Below are 18,138 nucleotides of genomic sequence, written 5' to 3' on the forward strand. Positions count from 1 at the left end.
AAAAGTGCTTAATGTTATAGCTCATCGTCCATTTTCAAAGAGTTCCAGTTTTAGAGAAAAGCTATAAGTAAACTTCAGATATTTTTATATGCCTTCTTTACAGTCTATCAAATTTTTGTAAGAAACAATTCTGGAAGCTATAGCACTGAAAAAGATGGGAGTATCATTCACTGATAAAAGGATGATGTACAGTACGCATTGGTTTGGCTACTTTTCCAAGCAGTTCCTGTTCAGTAGTGAAGAATTTAAGATACCAGTCAAAATGACTCCTTTTATTTTTAGGTTCTCATGATTTATTTGTTGAACCTTTATAAAGTTTCTGAGCTGAATTTATGACTAAATTTTTTCCTACTAATGCATTCAACTACGTTTTGGATAAAGTACTCCCTCTACACTGGAACAGAAAGCCATTAAGTGGCTTTATTGAAAAGGATGTCTCTGATGAGTACTTAACAGTGAGAAAGAAAGTGAGGGGAGACTCCCAGCACACCCTGCAATCAGCAGCATGAGGGAGCTATGAAGTGCTGATAGAAACCAGAGGAGAGCATTTGGGGGATTGTAGATTTGGAATTTGAGGATTCAGATTTAGTTACTCACGAGAAAAACCCATTCCACAGCAGTCTGTGAGTGTGCTGAGGTCCCTGTGCTCGAATGTATTGTAAGTGGCAAGGGAACCTCATCAATGCCCAGACTTGTTGTCCTGCACCTACCCAATGTACTTGCAAGGTTTGAAGAGGTAGCTTAGACTGTATATATGTACCTCCCTGCTTTATATAGAGGAACTTATATGCTCTAATGGCATGGAGGAGCTCTCAAAATTTGCTGCTTGCAAAATTTAAGGACCTACTTTTTAAGATCTAGTTCTAGAATAATTTAGTGCTATCTAGTAGAACTTCCTGCACTGATGGAAACATTCTATAATCTACATTGTCCAATATGGTAGCCAATAGCAAATGTAGCTGCTGAGCACTGGAAATGTGAGTAGTGCCACTGAGAAATTGAGTTTTTAATTTTAATTAAATTTAAAATTAAATAGGTGTATGTGTCTAAGGCTACTGTGTTGGACATTGCACTTCTACATAATGTGTTTTTGACTGTAACCTCTGTTTCCTAAGATGGAAATTATGATACAGTGAAGTTTGGAAATACTTTATAGACAAAATAAGACCTGTGTTTGGTTTTAGGGCAAAACCACAGAAAATGAGAATATGCCTGTCAGATGGAGGTGGGCATAATGTGCAATCACTCTTAAGTTGCACTGAACCTGCAGTGTATCGAAGTGTTTGTAGTGACTTGGCTTTGTGCCCACTGACCATTTTAGATCTTCAGAGGCGTGCAACTATGTGGGTATGTAACCCGTTTCTATTGCAGTGCAAGTTTCACTGAAGCACCATAAATCTTGAGGAGTCAGAATGCTGCAGTATATCAGATACTCTGATCTCTGGTTTAAATGTATTATGGTGAACATTGGAAGACTTTAGAGCTAGAAGACCCTTAGAGACTGTTTCATGCTACCACCCTCTTCCTGGAGAAGTGAGGAAACAGGTACATAGGAGTTGCAGATTATACCATGGGAAGTGGCAGAGCTAAGTTTAGAATCCAAGAGTCTTGACTTTTATTTTCTGATAAATGTTGACATGTGTATACACTCATAACTATGACTCAGACCGAGATATCAAACATTATCACTATTTAAAAAAATCTGAAACCAGTTCTTTCCTCCTACAATCCTAGTGTTCTTAGAACTCCCCACAAAGATCAAAGGCATCAAGTCAGACTAGTTTGGGTACCAGTCTGCTTTATGTTGGTGTGCCCTATTGATTGGCAGGAAGAATGATGGAGCTTCCTGGCCTCACCCAAGCTCTGCTGAGCCAAGCTTACCCATGGCGTTGATGTTCCCCAAGTGCTGGATCCTCAGAGCTCTGGTCTGTGTGAAAAGGACACAGAGAGTGGGCTTGATCCATCTGATGGGGCACGAAGGGCTTTCCAAATGGGAACAATGCTTCTCAAGGCTAAGAACTAAATATCAGTGGCAAAGGAGGGCAAGAAAGAGCTCAGACAGCATTTCTGTCCATGCCTGACCTGCCTTGAGCACCAAGACAACAAACAGGCATCTGGAGGTCAGACCTTTCACAGAAATTAAATTTTCTGTTTATGTATACATTGTTTAGCAAACTTCAGCATTGCCAGAGCAAAATTACGAGCTCATGCTGAATGTCTGGTGGAACACAGGCAAATTAGCAGAGACATCTGGCAAGTTGCTGGTATGACTGCCTTTCCCTAAGAATTCCTAAACTATCATTTGAAACTATTGTTCTTCCTTGAAAAGGAAAAATAAAACAAAGACTTGCCATCTGACTTCAGATGTTGACTCTAGTTTTAGGAAGGACAATTAGTTTCATTTGCCACGCCCACCCTAGGAACAGAATAGGTAAAAGTGGAAAATGCTAGTGAGTCATCCATTTAAATAAGACGTGGAAAAGGAGCGAGGAAGAGTATGTTTATTATTGTTTGTTCTTCCTTTCTAAAGCATTTGAATGTGCAGTATGGAAATGTGGCTCCTTTATTGAAAAGTAGGGTTTGTATGGAATAATAATAGTAACATTTATATACCACTAGTTATGTGCCAGGCACCACTCTGAATGCTTCACAAATATTGGATTATTTGATCATCACAATGAACTTATAAGATAGTTATTATTATCCTCACCCCCATTTTCTGTATGAGGAAATGGAGGCATGCAGAATTAAGTAACTTGCCTGGGGTTACACAGTTTTCAATACTGAAACTAGGATTCAAAACCAGAAAATCTGCTATCTAAAGTCAGTTCTGACAAGTCCTATATACTACATTTCTAAGATGAAGACAAGGAGGACTCTTAACAATTAGCTGGGAATGCTTATAAAAAAATAGGTATATAGTTAGAAATAGACACCTTCCTAATGCTTTTTTGGTATTTTTACAAACAGTTCCCCACCAAATCTCCTTGAAAATTATGCTTCCAGAAAGTGCTGCCATGTTACCAGTTTTCAGTAAAGGAAAATTTTGCTGGGGGCTGGAGAGAAAGAAGCCTTTTTTTCTCCATGAAACAGTGACTTAAATGTTGTTTGAGAAACTCTGTAATTAGATTTTAGATATAATTAGATTTTATTTGGATAGATTCTTAGATTTTTAAGTGTATTATTTAATTATCTTAATTCTCAGTGGGATAGTTAAAAAATTAATGCATATGCTTATAAATATTTGTGCCTTAACCTGGGTGCTCAGAAAAGCAGAAAATGAACTCCCTATATAAGGGAAGAAAGAAAAGTCCAATTGTATGGTAATCTGATAGCCAGAAGCTGTGGGTAAAGGCACTGGGTAATGTATCTGGTGAAAGTTGTCAGAATGTTTGAAACCCAAAGGTTATGTTTTACAGCAACACTATGCATTTAGACATCCAGATCAGCTACTCAGGATGGTCTAAGAAAACCAAGTGATTGGTTAACTGCTAGATGTCTGTTGTTTTCTGTCTATTATCTCTTGGAAGCATGAGACTTGCCTAATGAGGTGGGTGTTGCTTTTCTGTTATACCAGAGAAGGTGAAATGAAAGCTCAGAGTCTTTAACAATGAGCCCAAGGTCATGATGTTGGTGGTTCTTTGACCCAGGTTTCAAATCTGAGTCTGCCTGGTGTCAGAAGTGTGTTCTCTTCCAGTGTGCACAACTCTTACAGACCGTGCAGCCTATGATGTGAATGGCTTCCCAGGAGTTGTGTGTCTGTTGAGGGGAGGCAGGGAATCTGGCAGGCTGCTGTTACAAAAAAAGCAAGGGAGTGGTAAGGAGCACAGAGAAGTTAAAGACCCTGCCTAGAATTAAGTGGCAGCTGCCTTGACATCTTGGTGAAGTTAAATAGGTTTTGGCAGACTTTCTGAGTCCTGGCACCCAGTCCCCCTCACTTCCTACTTCTGACTTTTCTCTCTAGGAACCAAAGGCCCTAAGCTCTGCTTACTCTTTACCCCCACGCTGGTCCTATCTCAACCCCTCAAATTATAATCCTTGGTTTATGCCCTCCTCTGTGCTCCTTCTCTCTTGACCCTCAAATCTTCAGTCTATCAGTAGCTAGGTATTAGGAAAAATGCTACATTAGCCTCAGAAGACACTCAGGACTTGAGGGCTTATTGTTGTGAATAGTCAGAAGTCCAAGTACTCCCTGGAAGCATCCAGCTGACTCCAGCCGCCCCTCGCCTGGAGCTCCACATTCCTAAAGTTGTCGCATGTACTAATGCATTTTTATACTACACAAAAACTATAGCAACGTTTGACCCAATAGCCTTGGCTAGCAGCTGTAGTGTTCAAGATTTCCTTTACTTCTTCAGGTTAACAAATTAAATTCAAAAAATATCTATTGAATATTTAGTTTCTTCTTCAGTGAAGCTCATTCTTTAATTTTATTTTTTCCTCTTTTATTTCCTTTTTCTGTATTTCTTTCTGTCCCATCTCCTCTATTTCTGTCACTTACACCTATATTTTGTTTCCTCCTTATTTTCCATTCTCAGTATCAAACAAGTCAATGGCTACCAGTACCAATTTCAAGTACCTATGAGAGGCCAGGCACACTGCACTATGACCTGTATAGAGTTAGCTCATGTATTTTCACCATAAACCTGCTGGGTAAGTGTTACTATCTGAAGGTTAGCAAGCATAAGTTACTAGCCCATGGTCACTGTTAATAGTGTCTAAAGCTGTGTAACTTCACAGATGTTAAGCAGCTGCTTGTTTAATTCGAACAACTATGAAACTTACACTCCTTTTATTTTTCTTGCTATCTTACTCATATATAGGATATTTATAGAAATTTTTGGATCTGCTTAACTCTAAATACATTACTCCAGTGAAATTAGCAGTGCTGGCTTTGAACCAGAATTCTGGAGGCCTAGAAGGAGCTTCCCAGCTTTCCTCACTTACATCTCCTAAATGTCCTCTGAAAGGCGCTACTCTTTTCTAACCCATTTTTTTTTTTCTTGCAAACATGTCATGCCATTCTGGACACCACCCATTCCTTGCTAGATTCCCAGCAAAGAGTATAGTAAAAATAGCATAGTTGAGAAGATAATGTTCTTTTTCTTCACGCTTGTCATATCAGAGGCCACTGACCTTTGCCTCCTAATAAGCAGCACAGTCAGTTTCTCTTGTTCCTGGAAGCCTGAGTGGCTCAGCTCCTGTCATCTACCTTTTTATAGGGTTTGAACTACAATAAAATTCTCAGGAAAGGGAAAGATCAGAAGGGAAGGGTAAAGCTTTTCAGTTTTTAGACTCTGTTTAGAAGCACCATCTATATGAAAGATATTATTTGTATTTATTCTTTGAGTAAAATTGTCTATTTAAAGTCTCATTTTAAAATAATTTGTCTCCTTCCCTCCATGCTGACTCCTCTTAAAGTATTTGTTAGTTGTAAATTTTTCAGTGCAGTCTTGTTTGACAGTTTGTTTATTTTTTAAAGATCTCTAGCCAGTAATGGCCTGAGGTTATCTAATATCTAATTCCTACTAAAATGTGAATGATGAGGAACTCCCAGTTGCCACTTAATCCTTCCAGGAGTGTTTGTCTACCCAAATTAGTTTTAATTGGCAAACTTCAAGTCACAGTCTGATAGTGTTTTTGGAGTTTCTAGATTGACTTTCAGAACTATGAAGGGATGGAAGCTCCGTGGCTTCCAGTCCTTCTCTCCAGATGAGATGAGAAAAAGGAAAGTAAAAAGTGAGCAGAAGAAAACACTACTTGAGATTTCTTGGAAATAGAAACTCAGGGAAACCCAAGTGCATTAGTTTCCCAGGGCTGTGTAGCAAGCCACCCAGAGTTCCTTGCCGTATGTCCTTACAGGCCATCTTACAGCATGGCAGCTTACTTCTTCAAGGTCAGCTGGGGAATCTCTTTACATTTGGCCAAGATGAAGTCTTCCATTATGCACATGGGATGACCCTCCCTCCCATCCTGTTGCCATGTTATGGTGGCAAGGAGCAAGTCACATGTTCCATCCCCACTAAAGAATATGGGATTATATGAGGGCTTGACACCAGGGTGTAGAGATCATGGGGCCATTGTAGAATTCTGCGCATCACATCAGGCCCTTTTGCTTCCTTAGTGTGAGATTCCCTTGCTAAGAATGTTGGCCATACAGGGTATGTAAAGCTGTACATAAAAAGCCCAGAGTTGTAAAGTATGTTCATAGCAGTATTATTCACACTAGCCAAAAGGTAGAAATAACCTAAATTTCCATTGATGGATGAATGGATTAACAAAACACATTATGTCAATAAAATGAGATTTTTTTCAGCCTCAAATAGGAAGGAAATTGCTTCCTTTTCATACTACAACAAGAATGAATCTTGCAGAGATTATGCTAAGTGAAGTAAGTCAGCTTCAATATGACACATATATTAATCCACTTATATGAGATACCTACCTAGAGTAGTCCAATTGCTAGAGATACAAAGTAGAATTAGAGGTTGCCAGAGTCTGGGGGAAGTAGAGAATGGGAGTTACTGTTTAATTGGTATAGAGTTTTAGTTTGGGAGGGTGAAAAAGTTCTAGAGATGGATGGTGGTGGTAGTTGCAAAACAATGGCAATATACCTAATGCCACTGAACTTATACTTCCAAATAGTTATAATGGTACAGTTTATATTAAGCACATTTTACTAAGATTTAAAAAAACAAAGTCCAGAATCCTGGGGCTGACAAGAGAGCAGGTCCCTAAGTGCCAGGCTGTGTTCAGGCTCCATGCAGGATGCTGATCATCTCACATCACTATTTACTTGTTATATTGTAAAAGGACAGTGAGATATGGAAAAGTCTTGTGACAAACATTGATTGATTATTGTTAATTAATCAATCATTGGTAATTACTTAATAATAATTGATCACTTGATGAGCCTTCAATGGAGGATTGTTCCCAGTGCTGTGGGAATACAGAGGCAAGGGACAACTTCAAACTTCCTTGCATTTTCTTGTTTACAGCTGTAATTCTTAATCGTAAATGCACATTTTAATCACCTGGGGAGCATTAAAAAATACCTATGTATGGGGTTCAATCTCCAGGAAGTCTAGTTAAATTGGTTTGGTTGAGCACCCTGGGCATCAGGATTTATGGAAGCTCCCCTGATGCCTGTAATGTGCAGTGACGATGGAGAGCCATTGTGGTAAAGGAGCAGGCTTCCCTGCAGCTGACTCCAGAAATACTCAGTTTGACAGTCTAAGAGAATACTCATCAGAGACATATAAGGAAGCTATTTACCATTTCCACCTAACTGCCGTGCTGCACAATGATGATTATGCATATCATTGAGTGTGTCAGATTAACTGCGTTGTACATTTTGGTTGTTTTCAACATTTCATTATTGAACTGTGTTCTTTGATGCTTCTGGGAATAAGATCATCTGCACACATTTAAGAAAGGGAGAGAGAATGTTTGTTGTGAGCAAGAAGGAACAGTAAACATGATTAAATTACAACCGTACTTAATTACATGGGCATTAGGGTGACTTGACAGGAGACAGTAATGCTCATTTTCTGATTACTCATGGAATGACCTCATTTTTCTCTTGCTAGTTTCTCAAATTATAAACTTGTGCATCCATTAGGGTTTTTTTTTCCTTTTTCGTTTATTACTCAAAAATTTTGGGGGAGAGAAAAATAGAGATGCTTATCCTGCTCATTATTTCTGCCTGGTTTCCTAGGTGACTTGACATTTCCCACTTTCATTCTGGTCTTTGCACCCATAATTTTACACTAAGAGAAAGAATTTGAATGTTCTGTAGCATTCTTAATTTTTTCAAGTCCCTACTCTGTGCCAGGTACAATTCTAGATTTTAGGCAGTGAGGGAATGAAGAAAGCATGGTCATACCATTAAAGATCACAGTCTCTTTGTGGAAATTAAAATACATTGCAGTCTTTTGTGATTAATATTCTAAGAGATAGGTGTACAAAGCAAGGAGCTTGATGGGACCAGGGAAACCTCCTGTGGATAAAGGGAAGGTTCCTGTGGCCAGGATTCTTACCTGGCCCTGGTTAGCTTGCTCACTACACACGTGTGGGCAATACATTGAAAGAGCTCCCGCCTGTGCTCTGGGTGACATGGTGGCAGGGCTGCAAGGCTGGCAGAGAGCAGAGCAGAGGCTGGAGTGGTGGTAGCGCCGAGGACAGAGGCCCAGAGGTGGAGACTGGCTTGCTGCATGCATACTCGCTTTGAGTGGACGGGGTTCTAGTGATTGACCTGCCACCATGGAAATAAAGTTGGATATAACCCTTTCACCCACCCCCAAGGACATTCTACTGTCATTTCTTTGGTCACATTCAATCCATAGTGAACTTGCCTGGGGCTGAAACTGATCGGCAAGATGCCCCCACAGAAGAGACCGTCTTTGGGTTTTGAAGGAGGAATCAATGGCAGGCAGACAGTGGCCTGGCCTGCAGGTAGCTCAGTGGGCCTGGGTGGCCCATGTGGGAGGCTGAAAAGCAGGAGGGCTGGATTGTCAGGAGTTTTACCAACATTGTGAAGAGGGCTCCCTAAAAAAATAGAGGTCTTAATACATAGTTTTTTGAACTAGTTTAAAGGTGCTTAAATTGCTGGTAACTTGCTGACTTAAAATAGTAATAGTTATCCCTTATGTAATGTATTTATGTGCAAGGCACTGTTCTCAGTGTTTTATATTGCTAACGAATTTAAGTTTTGTAGAACTTCTGTGACTTGCGGACAGCTGGGAAAACTTGAGATTAAGTGAATTACCCAGGTTTCTGCAGTTTGTAAACGGCAGAATTAGGAATTAAACTTTGGCATTCCGGCTGCAGATCTGTGCCCTTTACAAATATACTTCACAGGCTCTATTTGTATATAGTCTGACTGTGAAATGCCACCCAAGTGAAATTTCCTCAGCCTCTATGCATACAAGAAATTCTTGATAGATAAGAAAGATGGCAGAGACTGCTGGCCTCTGCTTTGCACTGAGCCTTATGTAAAGAAGGTCACAAGATACCTGCTATGACATGACAAAAACAAACAGTGAGGTCACAGGCCTCTAACAGATGGGACCAGAGAATAAGATTGAGGACCTAGAATAATGAGAACTGTCAGTGGACTTTGACAAATCAAACTTCCTGAAGCCACTTAGAGGCCAAGAATTTATTGCTTCAAAGAATGTTGATTATGTAAACTTGGGGCATAAAAGGATTGAAAGAGGCTTATCATTGGTGCTGATGGGCACGAAATCAGATCCAGTCCTACCAGAAGAACTTTGAGCTGAGCGGAGGGTCTTGGCAGTTCCTCTCTGTTTTTTGCCTGGTCTCTAGAAACTTTCTCATCCTTCTCTTCCCCCAAAAACATGCTCTGACTACCATCATTGCCAACTACTACTACTTTATTACCACCATTTATTATTTACTGGCACCTTATCTTAGTTGATGTGCATTTTATTTTTATGAAGTAGGTAGGATTATTATGCTCTATTCACAGAGGAGAAATCTGAGATTCAGAAAGGTTAAGTGATTTGTCCCAGGGCACACAGCTAGGCTGTAGTAGAGCTGAGATTTGAACCTAGGGTGTTTCTGACTCCAAAGCCATACACACATTTTTTTTTTTTAAATGAACTTTTCACTGAAGTGCACAAACCCCTGTAACCACCAACAGGTTAGGAAATTGAACATTATCAGTACCTTAAAAGCCCCTTCCGGTCCATTTTAGTCTCTACCTCAGAGAGAGTCACTGACTGCATTAGTAATGTCATATATTACTTTTTGCGGCCTGTTTTTGAACTTCATTTTAATAGAATTATAGAGTGTGTACTTTACGGAATCTGGCTTCTTTATACAGTATTGTGAGATTCATTTATGTAACTGTATATAGCACTACATCATTAGCATTGCTATATAGTATTTACTGGGTGACTATACCACAACTTATCAGTTCTATTGATGGGTATTTGCTCATTTCTGGTATTTAGTAATTTTGAATATAATGCTGCCATGAACATTTTTGAGCATGTCTTTACATATGTATTTGAATGGTTTTTTGAGTAAGTATATGACTGATTTATGATGGGTACATACCTAAGAGTAGAAGTGTTGGGTAGTACATTTTATCTAAGTTCACTATTAATATATATCACTAAATAATTTTCCAACATGGTTGAACAAATACATATTCCCACCAGCAGTATATGAGTATTAAGTTGCTCTTCCTCCTCACTGACGTTTGGCATTGTCATCTTTTTCATGTTAGCTATTCTGGTGGGTCTGTTGTGGTAGCTCATTGTGGTTTTGGTTTGCTTTTCCTTGATCATTAACAAGGGTGAGTAGTTTGAAAAGTGTGTATTTTCCATTCATGTCTGTTTTTCCTTCATAGCTCTGTAGTATAACTGTTTCCCTAAATTATATCTGTGTATGTGTAGGTGGGCTTCTGGACTTTTATTTTGTCCCAAAGTTCTTTTTATCCATCCTTATGCTAAGAGTATATTCTCTTAAATAGTTTGAATTATATAATAATTATTGATATCTGTTACTTTGAGTCTTCCAGTTCTGTTTTTCTTCTTCAGTGTTGTGATGGCTACTGTTGGGCTTTCTTATGACTGCAAGAATTTTAGAATCAGCTTGTCAATTTTCATAAACTTTTTTTTGGAGTGTTGATTGGGATTTCACTGAACCTGGTCAATTAGAATAGAATGGACATCATGAAAAATTTTAGTCTTATCTATGACTGGCATATGCAGAGATCTTAACACATTTTTATTACATATAATTCTAACTAGTTGATTTTAAAAAATCTTTCTTAGATGATATTTTTGAAATTTCATTTTTAATTATTTATGTTGGGATACAAAAGTATAATTGAATTTATTTATAAATCTGGTAACCATTGAGATCATTGAATTCACTTGTTAATTTTGATAGCAACTAAGGTATGTTCTTTCAAATTTTTCATTCACACCACCATGTCTTTTAGCAACAATGGCAATGGCAGCTTCATTTCCTCTTTTCCTCTATTTACATCTTTAGTATTTTTTCCTTTTTCTTTTTGTTTCTTTATTTTCCCCTTACTATTCAGACTTCTGGTTCATGGTCAAATTGACGTGTCCTATTTCTGATATCTGGAGGAAAGCTTTCAATATCTTACCATGTGATATGATGCTTTCTGTTTTTGTTTTCTTTACACATATCTTTTGCCAAATTAAGGAAATTCTACTCTATTCTTAATTTGCTAAAAACATTTTTTAAATTGAAAAATCATATATAGGTGTTTAAATTTATCAAATACTTTTTCTGTACCCAATAAGATTTTGCTATACTTTTTTATCCTTCTTCTTTTCATGTGGTTAAGTACATTAATTAATTTTCAGTGTGATTTAGAATACACATTTTACATATTTGTTTGTTTTGTTTTTCACTTTTGCACTTATCTTCATTAAGGATATTAGCCTTTAATGTTTTTTCTTGTAATGTAGATTCTGTCATAAGGCTATTCTGACACTATAAAGTAAGTTGGGGTAAATTCTTCTTTTCTATTTTCTGAACAAGATTATTTAAAATGAATGTTATTTTTTCCTTAAGTGTCTGGAAAACTTAATGGTAATGTCACCTGGGTCTAGAATTTCCTTTGTGAGATAGTTTTTACATTTCAGTAAATTTCTTTATTGCTATTCAGTTTTCTATTTCTTCTTGCATCAGATTTGTTTCATTGTATTTCACTAGGAATTTTTTTCATTTCATCTAAATTGTCAAAAAGTTGGTCATACTATCTACTAAATTTTTGGATCTATAGTGGTGTCTTCTTTCCTATTTCCAATATTGGTAATTATTCTCTTTCTCAATTCCTGTCTTGAAACATATTCTTCAGTTCCATTAGTCTTTCCAAAGAAACTGTGTAGGACTGTATTGATTCTCTTCCTTGTACCTTTTTTATTTTGTTATTTTCTGCTTTCATTTATTATTTCTTTCCTTCTCCCTATTTTGAGCTCAGTGTGCTTTTCTTTTTCTAGCCCTTTGAGATGGACACTTAAGTCATTCACTTTTATCTTTCTTCTTTTTTAATGTGTTTATTTAATTCTTTTAGTTTTCCTCTTAGCATGATTTAACTACATCTCACAACTTTTGGTGTATCATATTGTTATCATTTATGTCAAAATATCTGACTTCCCTAATGATTTATTTTTTAGCTTTTTTTATTGCAATAAAGTTGATATACAGTATTATGTTGGTTTCAGATGTACAACATAATGGCTCATAATTACTAGACGCTTTCCACAATAGGTGTAATTGCCTCATTATCAAATTATACCAAGATATTACAATATTATTGGTTAAATTCTCTCCTCATGATTTAGTCTTTGACTCGTGGGCTGTTTAGAAATATATTGCACAATTCTCAAGCATTTGAGGATTTGGGGATTAGTTTTTACTATTGATCTCAAGCTTAACTCTATTGTAATCAGAGTATTAAGAATATACTCTGATTTTCTTTATCCTATGAATTTATTGAGACTTGCTTTATGGTCTACCATATGATAAATTTTCATGAAAATTCCATTTGCACTTGGAAAGAATGTGTATTCTGAATTTGTTGAATACAATCTTTTCAAACATTAATTAGGTCAAGAGATTAAGTTTGGTAATTAATTGTTTAGAGCTATTTTCGAACTAAATTTTGTCTGCTTATTCTGCCAGTTACTTAGAGAGATGTGTTAAAAATCTCCCAAAATAAGTGTGGATTTGTTTATTCATTTTACTTTTGTTAACTTTGTGTTTCGTATTTTGATGCTATCTGACTGGTTGCACACACATTTAGAGTATTTACATCTTCCTGATGTTATCAATATGAAATATCCCTCCTATTTCTAGAAATGTGTTTTCCATTAACGTCTGCTTTCCTGTATCAAGGAAAATTTTCTTTATGATTGGTGTTCATACATTATATCTCTTTTCACCTTTTTACTTTCAATGTTTTTATATCATCTTTAAGGTACACCTCTTTTAAGTAACAAACCTTTGGTGTTTCCTTTTTATTTAATTTTTTTATCAATCTAACAAACGTCTTTAAATTGAGGTGTTTAGTATATTTATCTTTAATGTAAATACATATATTTGGGTTTAAGTTTAACATATTGCTATTTATTTCTTATTTGTTCTACCTTGATTCTTTTCTTTCCATTTTCTAAGATTTATTAAGTATATGTTATTTTTTTCATTTTTCTTTGATAGCTTTCTAGTTAAACATTCTTTGGGTAAACTTATAGTGGTTACCATAAATTATAACATGCATCCTTAAGTTATTAATTTTCTAATATTGACTAGTACCTTTATCACTTCCTATACCTTAAATTATGTTAAGTCCATTTACTACCCCTCCCCTGCAGTTTGGCTGCTGTTCTCATACATTTGTTTATCATGTATTTTAACTTGTATGAGATACAAGTTACCCTTTTATAAAGACAAGCTCTCTTTAAGCATCCACATATTTGCTTTTTCCATTGCTCTTCCTTCTAATATTTCTTAATTTCCACATGAGATCACTTTCTGTCTCCCTGGAGCTCTCCACTATTATGAGTCTGTTGCCAATTGAGTAACATTTTGGAATGTATTAATTTTTGTATAATTTTTGAGGGCTTTCGTTACTGGGTAGAGACATTGGAAATAGCACTTTTAAGTTCTTTCTAAGTATTCCACTGTGTTCTGGCTTCCATTATTCCAGTTAAAGAGTAAGTTAACCATATTGTTGGTCATTTGATGGTAATGTGTCTCTTCTCTAGCTGCAATATAGATTTTTCTCTTAGTTTTGGTTTTCAACAATTTAACTATGATGGGCCTAGATATGGTTTTCTTTGTATGTGTTTTGTTTGGAGTTTGTAGTGCATCTTGTCTGTTACTTAAGGTCTTTTCATTGACTTTCATTGATTTAAGAAAATTCTTGAATATGTTCCCTTCAAACATTGTTTCAGCCTAATTTTTTCCCTTTCTTCAGGGGCCCATATTACACATATGTTCAACTTTTCTATCATGCTTCATATGTCTCTTAGGTTTGTTTGTTTATTTGTTTGTTTTCCTGGCATAGTGCTACTGTTTTTATTTTGGTATCATTAATGTACAAGTACTTGAACAACATTATGGTTACTAGACACTCCCTATTAACAAATCCCCCCCACATACCCCATTACAGTCACTGTCCATCAGCGTAGTAAGATGCTATAGAATCATTACTTGTCTTCTCTGTGTATACTGCCTTTCCTGTGTCCCCTGCCACTACATTATGTATGCTAATCGTAATGCCCCCTTTTCCCCTTATCCCTCCCTTCCCACCCATCCTCCCAAGTCCCTTTCCCTTTGACAACTGTTAGTCCATTTTTGGGTTCTATAGGTCTGCTGCTGTTTTGTTCCTTCAGTTTTTTCTTTGTTTTTATACTCCACAGATGAGTGAAATCATTTGGTACTTGTCTTTTTCTGCCTGGCTTATTTCACTGAGCGTAATACCCTCTGGCTCCATCCCTGTTGTTGCAAATGGTAGGATTTGTTTTCTTCTTATGGCTGAATAATATTCCATTGTGTATATGTACCACATCTTCTTTATCCATTTATCTACTGATGGACACTTAGGTTGCTTCCATTTCTTGGCTATTGCAAATAATGCTGTGATAAATATAGGGGTGCATATGTCTTTTTGAAACTAGGCTCCTGCATTCTTAGGGTAAGTTCCTAGGAGTGGAATTCCTGGGTCAAATGATATTTCTATTTTGAGTTTTTTGAGGGACCTCCATACTGCTTTCCACAATGGTTGAACTAGTTTACATTCCCACCAGCAGTGTAGGAGGGTTCCCCTTTCTCCGCATCCTCACCAGCATTTGTTGTTGTTTGTCTTTTGGATGTTGGTCATCCTAACTGGTGCAAGGTGATATCTCATTGTGGTTTTAATTTGCATTTCTCTGATGATTAGGGATGTGGAGCATCTTTTCATGTGCCTGTTGGCCATCTGAATTTCTTCTTTGGAGAACTGTCTGTTCAGATCCTGTGCCCATTTTTTAATTGGCTTATTTGCATTTTGTTTGTTGAGGTGCATGAGCTCTTTATATAATTTGGATGTCAACCCCTTATTGGATATGTCATTTATGAATATATTCTCCTATACTGTAAGATGTCTTTTTGTTCTACTGATGGTGTCCGTTGCTGTACAGAAGCTTTTTATTTTGATATAGTCCCACTTGTTCATTTTTACTTTTGTTTCCCTTGCCCAGGAAGATATATTCATGAAGAAGTTGCTCATGTTTATGTCCAAGAGTTTTTTACCTATGTTTTTTTCAAAGAGTTTTATGGTTTAATGACTTACATTCAGGTCTTTGATCCATTTTGAGTTTACTTTTGTGTATGGGGTTAGATAATAATCCAGTTTCATTCTCTTACATTAGGTTTGTTTCTCTTTTGTTGCTCTATTTTCTACCCTAGAAACTCTCCAGTCTTTCATATAGGTATATTCTACCTGCCTATATTCATTTTTTAATCCTTTTCAGCTGTGTTTTATCAGATTTTAAATCCATCTATTAAGTCGCAAACTTCAGATTGTATTTTTCAGTTATAGAATTTCCATTTGATTAAAAAGTTTATGTTCTCCATTTCAGGTTTGGTTTTCTTAAACATATTAATTTTAGGTATATTAAAGTCTATATCTGATACTATAATACCGTGATCTACTATGGTTCTATTTCTGTTGTCTTTTTCCTCTTGGCCTTCAGTCATTCATCTTTTTACCTGACCTGCTTAGTAATTTTTGATGTCATGCCGGATACTCCTTGAGGAAAGCATGTAGAAAAAGTTTGAGTCTCCAGATTTCGTGTATGCATCTACAGAAAATATTTACCTTTGTTTCTGGCAGGCTGTTAGGCTAGGGGCACATCACATCTTAACAAAAGTAGGAATTTATCATTTTGAAGTTGGTTTTTAGTCTTTTTCAGAGCCAGTCTGCTTGGGACTGATCCTTACGCCTAGGTTATAGCCATTCAGACGTCTCATCTGAAATCCTGGGTGTTTACCAGGATTCCTCTTTCATGGTGTGCCTTGAACACTAACTTCTGTCTTCTCAGCCTTTTGAGACCAAAAACTCTGTTCACTGCTGCCTCCAAATCAGCACATTCCCTGAAGGAAAAGCAGAGGTGAATGTCGAGCTCATGTTCTCTTGTTGATCATGGCTTCTCAAGCTGTTGCTATGTTGATAGGTCTTCTGTGCTTCCAAACTGATTTGTAAATATATATTTTTATAAGCTTTTGTAATTGTTTTGTGAGAGCAAGAGAGTTGTGCTGGTAATACCTGGCCTATCACAGTTAGAAGAGCTGCAAAGCTCATACTCTAAATCACTATTGTATGCTGTGTTTTAAACAAAAGAGTCAAGACAACACCCATTCCTCCAAGAATTTATAATCTAGTTTGGAGAGAAAGTCTTTTCTAATAGTAAAGTATTACAATATGTTTATACACTAAACTGAGTTAAAAGGATCTAAGAACTCTTTGAGGCTATGGGCTGTGCTTAATTAATTTTTACATTCTAGGTAAATGCTTGATAAAATTTGTTTAATTGAATAGATATGAATACAAATACTCTAGGAGTTTAGAGTAGAATGAAAGGATTGTGTGAGCTGTGACATCCAGTCAGGGCTGACTAGATCATAACGGGTTTCTTGGCAGATATATAAGGTTTGGGTATGTTGAGGGGAGAAGAAATTAAGTTAGAGGAGAAAACACTGGCCAAGCCTGAAGGTAAATCTGACAGGCACAGGAGACAATGAGGATACCAGTCTATCTGTAACAAAGGATTTTTAGGAATAAAGTTCTAGGTGAAAAGAGTGGAGCCATGCGGTGGAAAGGAGGAATACCAGATTGTAAGATGTTGATTTTCTTTTATGGAAAAAAGGGTTTTCATAGTACTTCCATGGAATGTTCATAGAGGTTAAGCCTAAAGAAGACATTGAGGTTTGGGAAACACTGGTTTAAACAGATTTGTTTACTGCAAGACGTTTTTGAACCTTGAAGTGTGTATTATAAATTTCCAAAATTGTTTAAACTCACTAAAATTTTGCTTATAAAGGACCAGTACTTCTTGGAACATATTTTGTGGAATTGGGATATGTGGGCACTGAGGGAACACTGGCTGGACTTCGCACTAGCATGGAAGGCCCGTGAAGCCAGGGATTTTTAGTATTGTTCATAGTTCTATCACTTCCACTAAGAAGAGAATCTAGTGAAAGTATTTTCTCAGTATATATCAGTGGAATAAATTGTTGGTTTTAGTGGATGAAGGAAGAATGAGATCAAGATGAAGTCAGTTTTTTAGCAAAATTAATCTGATGCTATGGTGTAAAATGGACTGTAGGGGAAAGAGGCCAGAAGCTGAAATACCAAAAACAAAAAAAAAGCTTTTTAAGTTGTCCAGACCTAAGATTTTTTTCTTTGACTGTGGTGACATCCTTGGAAATGGAAATTAAAATGGAAAAGAGTGATATTTTGTAAAGAGAATTGACAAGATTTGGTGATAGATTGGTTGAAGGAGGAAAGAAGTTCTCAAGGTACTCAGAGTTCAGATGGCTCTAAGGATGGTGGAGTCGCTGTAGAGAAGAAGGGATTTCTGCAGAAGACCGTGTTCTGTCTCCCTCCTGTGACCTAAGGGTCTGAAGGCTGGGGTCATGAAGAAAGTATCCAGTATTATGAAATTTTATCTTGTGTTTCAGAACTACCTGTGTAGAAAGAAATCACAGTTTTCCAACCGTAAAGCTACTGGTGAGAGAATTTGAATGACGAATACAGAAAAATACCTTATTTTTAAAAAATCTCAGTGAATTTGAGTTAGAGCAAATGTATTGTGCAAGGATTATGACTTAGCCCTCACGGCAACTTTTCCTTCAGCTCAATAATTTATGATATTTACATATAAAATGTGTTAATTAAAACATTTGACATCTCTGATAATGAAGATTGGGTAATTATTTTGAGCTACTCTTTTCCAAAAGAAACCTTAGTGTTCCATTATTATCAAAATGGGTCTTGGGCTTGGGGAATGAGTAGGTTATGAGATCGGAAATGTGTGTTCTGTTTAGTCTAGACATACCAAGAGTCAAAATCTAGGCAAACCCAGA

General features: G+C 36.7%; 1 protein-coding gene across 2 annotated transcripts in view; it reads left to right on the plus strand.

Moving 5' to 3' along the window:
• Positions 1-18,138, plus strand: part of PRKG2 (protein kinase cGMP-dependent 2) — a 107,462-nt gene that overhangs the window by 11,254 nt on the left and 78,070 nt on the right. The window lies entirely within an intron of this gene.

This window comes from Manis javanica, chromosome 5 (assembly GCF_040802235.1).
Source record: "Manis javanica isolate MJ-LG chromosome 5, MJ_LKY, whole genome shotgun sequence".
In the NCBI taxonomy this organism is placed as follows: Eukaryota; Metazoa; Chordata; class Mammalia; order Pholidota; family Manidae; genus Manis; species Manis javanica.